General features: G+C 32.1%; 1 pseudogene; it reads right to left on the bottom strand.

Moving 5' to 3' along the window:
• Window positions 1-2,106: 2,106 nt before the first annotated feature.
• On the bottom strand, window positions 2,107-3,325 carry LOC101575896 (annotated as a pseudogene).
• Between the last annotated feature and the right edge of the window lie 3,445 nt (window positions 3,326-6,770).

Here is a 6,770-nt window from a genome sequence, read left to right as displayed (position 1 = left end):
ATCACTAAGAAGAATATATGCAGTGTATTATTTGTTGAAACTGTACTTCTGATTTGATTTGAAACTGTCTCATTGCTATCTGTTTATCAATAAAATTTTGAAAAAAAAAGAAGAAAATGAGAAGCAAGTTACTGATTATTTGTAGTATTTCCCATGCAGTCTGGGTTTTATTCATGAGTTCTTTGCATACACTTATGTCTTGAAGAGTTCTACCTATTCTATCTTCCAGGAAATTTAGTGCTTTTGTTTTAATATTTCAATCTTTGATCCATCTTAATTTGAATTAATTGTGTAATAATAGACATAGGTCCAGTCTTAGTCTTTGGTTTATATACAGTCAGCTTTTCAAGGACCATTTATTAAAGAGACCATCCTTCTTCCAGTGAAGGTGTTTAGACCCTTGTTAAAGATCAGCTGGCTGAGTGTGTTTGGAGTTGTACTTCCACCCTCCAATCTGTTGCATTCATCCTCACATCTGTTTTTCTGCTAGCACCATACTATTTTTATCACAGTAGTATAAAAGTAAAGCATTGCAATCTTCTTTGCCTTGACTTTGTTGCCCCAAATATTTTGTTTATATTCTTGGTCTCTTCTGCTGCCACGTGAATTTTAGGGCAGTTTCCTTCAGGTCTATGAGGAATGCTAAGGAATTTTAATCAAGATTGTGTTAAATCTGTACAAAACTTTTGGGAGTATGGCCAGTTCCACTATGATAGTGCTTCCTACCCAAGAGCAAGACATACATCTTCATTTGTTAAAATTTTATTTTATTTTGAAGAGTATAAACAAAACCAAAAGCAAAATCTAATAGTAGAAACAAAGACAGAAATAATAATAAACAACAATACATATGGTACAGAATTTTAAGGCAAGAATAAAATTTAACAAGGCTTTTTGTATTATGTATTTTCACCATCAAATCTGTTGCTCAGATTAATAGATGTACATATGTAAGATTGTCCTTTTCTTTATCCTTTGTCAGAGTCCTATAGTTTACAGTGTAGAGGTTCTTAACTTCTTTAGTTGAATTAATTCCTAAGTATTTCATTATTTTTATTAGCAAAAGAATTGTTCTCTAATTTGTTTCTCAATTTGTTGTTTGTGTACAGGAATACTATTGCAATTTGGGTGTGAACTTTATACTCAGCTAGAGGACTGAATTTGTTTATTAAATTTGCAAGTCCTTTAGCGGATTTTTTTGAGTCTTCTATGTAGAGTATCATGCCACCTGCAAATAATTTGTTTTTCCTTGCTTATCTTTATTCTTTCATTGTTTTCTTTTGTCTAATTGCTAAGGCTGATATTTCCAGAACTGTACTGAATAGGACTGTTGATAGTAAACACTGTTCTCTGGTTCTTGATTTTAGAATAAAAGTCTTAATTTTTAACCCTTTAGTATGATGTTGGCTGTTCATTTTTCATAGCTAATATCATATTTGAATCATTTATTTAATTAAATTGTTTAAATTAGATAATTTCTTATTATTTGTATATTCTAATTTCTGTAGTATTTTTTACATGACTGTGTGTTGGGCACTTTCAAATTCTTTTTCCATGTCTATTAAGAAAATCATCACTAATGGAGTGATTTATTCTACTGGTGTTTGTAAATAGGATATCAAGTTCGCATCTTGTACAGCAATTAACCACTAGGAAGAATGTATGCAATGTGTTAATTATTGAAACTGTCCTACCAATTTGATTTGAAACTGTCTCATTGCTACTTGTTTATCAATAAAATTATGGGGAAAAAAAAGATAATCATCACTAGGGAAATAGCTCAGAGGCACAGCACATGCCCAGCAAGTATGAGGTCATGAGTTCAATTCCTGGTACCAAAGAAAAGGATAATCATATGATTTTTGCCTCTGTTGATATGATATATTACATTTATGTATTTATTCATGTTGAATAATCCCTGCATCTCTGAGATGAATTTTAATTGGTCATGGTGTATTGTCTTCTTGATGACTTGCTACCTTCTGTTTGTCAGTATCTTTTCTTTTTTAAACTCTCTCTTTTTTATCATTTATGCTTATGTTGAAAATAAAAGTGAAATTTTCAATTTCTCTTAAAAATAAATATTAATGACTTTACTATTACAAATCATCTACACTTAAGATGAAAATCTTTGCTGATAGAATGGTGCTGCTCCACATCATGAACGGTATGGTGAAGATTGCGATTTTCTTCTGGAAATGGTTGAATCTTCATTCTGTAGATTCTTTGTGGGGAAACAGTGACATCTGGAAATGACTCTGATTTAGTCTCAATTCTTGCAAGTTGAGCATCAAACTCCAGCTGTAGTTTGACTATTCCATTTTGTTTTTCCTTTTCTTGAGTTACTAACTTTCATTTAACTCTGAAATTTCCATCTCCTTTTTCCTTCTTAGATCCTTGTGCTTTTTTCATTTAGTTCAACGTTTTTCTGCATACCTTGATAAAGTCTGCTTATGTTTATCTTACACTCCTCCTCTTTGATTTTCACTTTGTATGCAATTTTGGTGATATTATTCTTATTTTTCTGTTCTAGGTTTCTCTTCTAGAGATTTCAGCTTTTCTTTTGTCATATCATCATTTATTTTTAGTTTTAATTTTTACCTTTCAAGTTGTGTTTATATTCAGTAATCGGTTACAGCCCTCATATTATATTATGAAGAGCAGAACATTCGCTTTTTTTAACGTTTTATATCTTAAAGAGAGTACAAAATAGTGTTAAACTGAAAGAATTACAAGTGATACAGAATTTCACTTAACAAAATAATATGCATTTCATAGTATTTGTTGTAATGCATAGTGTTGTCTTCCAACCAGTTATTCTTATTACTAAATGTGTGAATGCAATATTGGAAGAAGAAACAAAAAAGAAAGAAATGCATAAGAAATTTATGAGATAAATAGTACAAAAATTTTAAAAAGAGATAAAACATATGATAGCATTAACTGCTCCTTTCCATAGACCAGCAGAAATCCATAGTACAGTTGTGCAAACCATCCTGCTTACATTCATAGATATATCTCTTGTCCCATTCCCTCTCCTGTCCTTCTCGACTCAGTAACTCTTTCCTTTTGAATAAGTTCATTCCCTTTTCCAAGTGTCTATTGTGCACTTCCAATTCCATTTAGCACATTCTTTTTTAAATGAGACTTCCTTTGTTTGGATTACTTTTAATAAACAGGTAGATTTTCCCAACTGAATCTGCAGAACACTATTCTTTCTACTTGTTTCTATAATTTTATTTTCCATCTGTGATAAATCTTTTATAAGTGTATCAATATTCACACTGCTAATCTTTAATGGACATCCTTCATGACTTTGATTCATGTTTGAACTAATGTTGTTCCTTGGCAAGTGCAAAGTCCTGATTTTTATCCTTGGTACCACACACACACAAGGAACTAGGGTAAGAGCTCCATTGGAAGGCCCACCATTCAATTCATAGATAGATAGATAGATAGATAGATAGATAGATAGATAGATAGATAGATAGATGATAGATAAACAGAGACAGAGACACAATCAGAAGATAGTTTTATTGTTCCATTTTATAGCCTTCCTTTGAAGATATCATAAAATCTCTCTTAGGCCCATGATTTTATTTTTCCATCATATATTCAGAAGAAAAATAATTTTGAACAGGGTACAGTATGAGAATGCAGGTAAATATGGTGAGGAATTTGAAATCCTATTTTGTCTGACAATATATACTTGGTCAACTGAAAGTTAACCAGGAGAGAGTGAGGGTGGAAGAACAATTAAGGGAGGAAGGAGACATGAAAATATTTTTGCAAGAAGGTTAATGGATTTACCTTAAGGGAGTTAGAATAAGTGGTTTGGCAGAAGAGAAGCCTCCATTCAAGATTTACGGCTATGAACTTAGAGGGAATCCTGTTAGCGCCACTGCCAGATAAATGATGCAGTAGGAAGGAGAGGAAATTGCCCACTTGAAACTCTCGTTTACAGTGACCAGTTTTTATGCTTAGTAATTTTGTTTTGTTTCCAATTAGTAAATTATCTCCTCTGGTAAGTTAAACACAGCTCTAAAGTATCTAACTAATTATACCGTATTTATTAGTAAAAAGAGAAAAAGTTATTTTGTACAATAGACATGAACAAAAATGTGTATCAATAATATCTTTATAAATAAGTTAATAAAATGTCCTACAATAGCATAGTTAATATACAGTTCATTGTCTAATTCAGTGTTTTAATCCATTCATTGACTTTAAGTTACACTATTATATCGATATAATCAGTATTATATCAATAATGATGGTAATAATTTATAGAATTTGGAAAAACGTTAACATTTTGAAATATTTATGCACTTTTTAGGCACGAAATTTGTCTAAGAGGTATGGACTTTGATTTGAACTGTTAGAATATTAACTTTTAAATATTAATTCAAAATAATTTATATGTAATATGTATATATTATACATAAATATGTATCATATTAATTTTAAAAATCAAAGGATCAGTTTATAACAAATGTGATAAATTTTAAATGTGATAAGCAAAAAGAAAAAATCATACTGAACTTCACAACCCATTGTTTTTATTTTCAGTAGCAGTATGAAAACAATGAGTGATGTATTTGCAAAAAAATACAGTGGATCAATTTATCCATCAATTTATTTTATTTAGTGAGAGACAAATATATGATAAAGCTAAAGAAAGTTATTGAATAAATATTACTACATGCAGTGGATGGTTAACTGGTGGTCAACTTGTCAGACACAGCTGAAGAGAACTAGTGTGGTGCTGGGTGTGGGAGGCCCACTTGAGGGTCGTTGCCAGCAGCATAAGAGGCAGAACTGGAGAAGCTTTGGAGAGGCTGTTAGGGAAGCTTTTTGGAGAAGCTGTTAGAGCTGTTGGAAGCTGCTGGTTCTCTTGGGCTATTCTGCCATATGAGCTTGTCATGCTGACTTTCCTGATGAACTGCGTTGTTCTTGTCAAAGGAGGAGCTTGGGACCTTGAAGTTGCTAAGAATGGCTATGATTTATTTTTGAGGAGCTCTGGTCCTCACTTTGAGCATCGCTTTTGGGCTCCAAAGGTTAAGATGGTGCCCTACTCAGTCTTCAAGAGAAGCTGGTCACATTGGCTTTCCTGATGGGAACTCAGCTTTCTTTATTGCTAGAGGAACTCGGGAGATGATTGTTGCTGAGGATGGCTGTGGTACTTTTGGGAGGAGCTCTATTTTTTACCTTGAATTTTGCTTCCTGACTCCAGTTCAGATCCCTCAACCTGCTAGCACGATGCTTTGTCCTGCTGGCATAGAATTTGTAGCTTCCATCACAGACCTTTGTGCCTTCCCAGCACAGATCCATGAAGTGGGCCTGTATGAAACTTTGTCATGGGTTCTAGGACCCCAGTTGGAGCTGTGAGAAGCATTGTTATGGACTCATGCAAGATATTAGGATTTAGGCCCTCAGTTAGATTATTTGGTCATTAGTGTGTGGATATATTTCCTGTATTCTTTGTATATGAGTCTTTGGGTGAGTCATTATAAAATATTCTTATATAATGTGTTCTGTATTTTATTTTTCACCTTACAAAAAACCCAAACTACAACACTATAACACATCTATTACAAGTATCTTTTTATTATTTGTCACCTGTATTACATGGCTAATATGTGATAATAGAAATATGTAGCATAGAAAAAAGTTTTAAATTATATAGTCAGACGTCACACTGCTGAAAATTCATTCAGGCCTCTGACATGTAGAAGTACAGGCAATGTTTTAGATCTTATTGACATCTTGTCAAAATGTATGCTCTCTTCATGTCTGAAAGTACTTTAGGATGCAGTGCAGATGGGTCTCTACCCACCAGACTTTCTCTTTTCCAATGTAAATTATAAAAAAGTAGAATTTATAAAAAATTAAATGTTTCTGGGACCATAGTCCAAGCAGAAAATAGATTTGTATTTCAGTTATAATGTTAATGAATTCTGAAATTCTGAAATCCTAAAGTTTCTGATACCTCTAATAATAAAATTACATGAAAAAATAAGCTTTTCAGCCTTTAACATAGATGTTATTAACAATTCAAGACATATGATTAATGAAGACACTAACTGTATAAAATCACTACACAGACTATAACTGTAAATTATTTGAATTGCCATATTATTTTACTTAATGTCAAATTCATCGTTTCAAATAAATTTCAAAGTAGTATTCAGAATTACTATACAAACAGACAAATCTTTTACTATACATCCACAGAAGCTTGTAATTTTATAGCCAAAATTAGACAAAAATCTTTGATAAAAACGTCAAATATAAAGATTGATAAAAATGTCAAATATAGAACAAAACTGCTCTACAAATTCTTTGATATTTAAGGAAATTAACAATGAATGTGATGCCAAAAGCATACAGCATGACATAGATTTGTGTCACTGTTTATTAAAAATAATATAATCTTTGTCTCTGAGTTTTGTAAGTTTGTGGCATGAGCTAGCACTCTGAAAGTGTCCATAATCTGTTCCAATCTCTTCTGCATTCTAAATAACTCATAATGGTATATCTAATGTTGGTATGGATTTACAGACTAAATTCTATGGACTTTAAAAAAATAAGAAATACATTATATAAACTTTAAGTTCATAATGAAGCAATCTGGTCCCATACAGGTAGAGCTCATAAGTAATTGTCAGTGCTTGTTTTGATTCAGCTCTCATCAGTTTTTTCCTTGGAGTGCATTACTTTCCCTTGTTCATATTCTTCATTGGCTTAAAGACCTAGCAGTCTCCCAGCTT

The sequence above is a fragment of the Octodon degus genome, unplaced genomic scaffold (assembly GCF_000260255.1).
Source record: "Octodon degus isolate 3935 unplaced genomic scaffold, OctDeg1.0 scaffold00013, whole genome shotgun sequence".
NCBI classification, from domain to species: domain Eukaryota; kingdom Metazoa; phylum Chordata; class Mammalia; order Rodentia; family Octodontidae; genus Octodon; species Octodon degus.
Note: the sequence above shows the minus strand (reverse complement) of the source record. Positions and strands in the feature narration are given on the sequence as shown.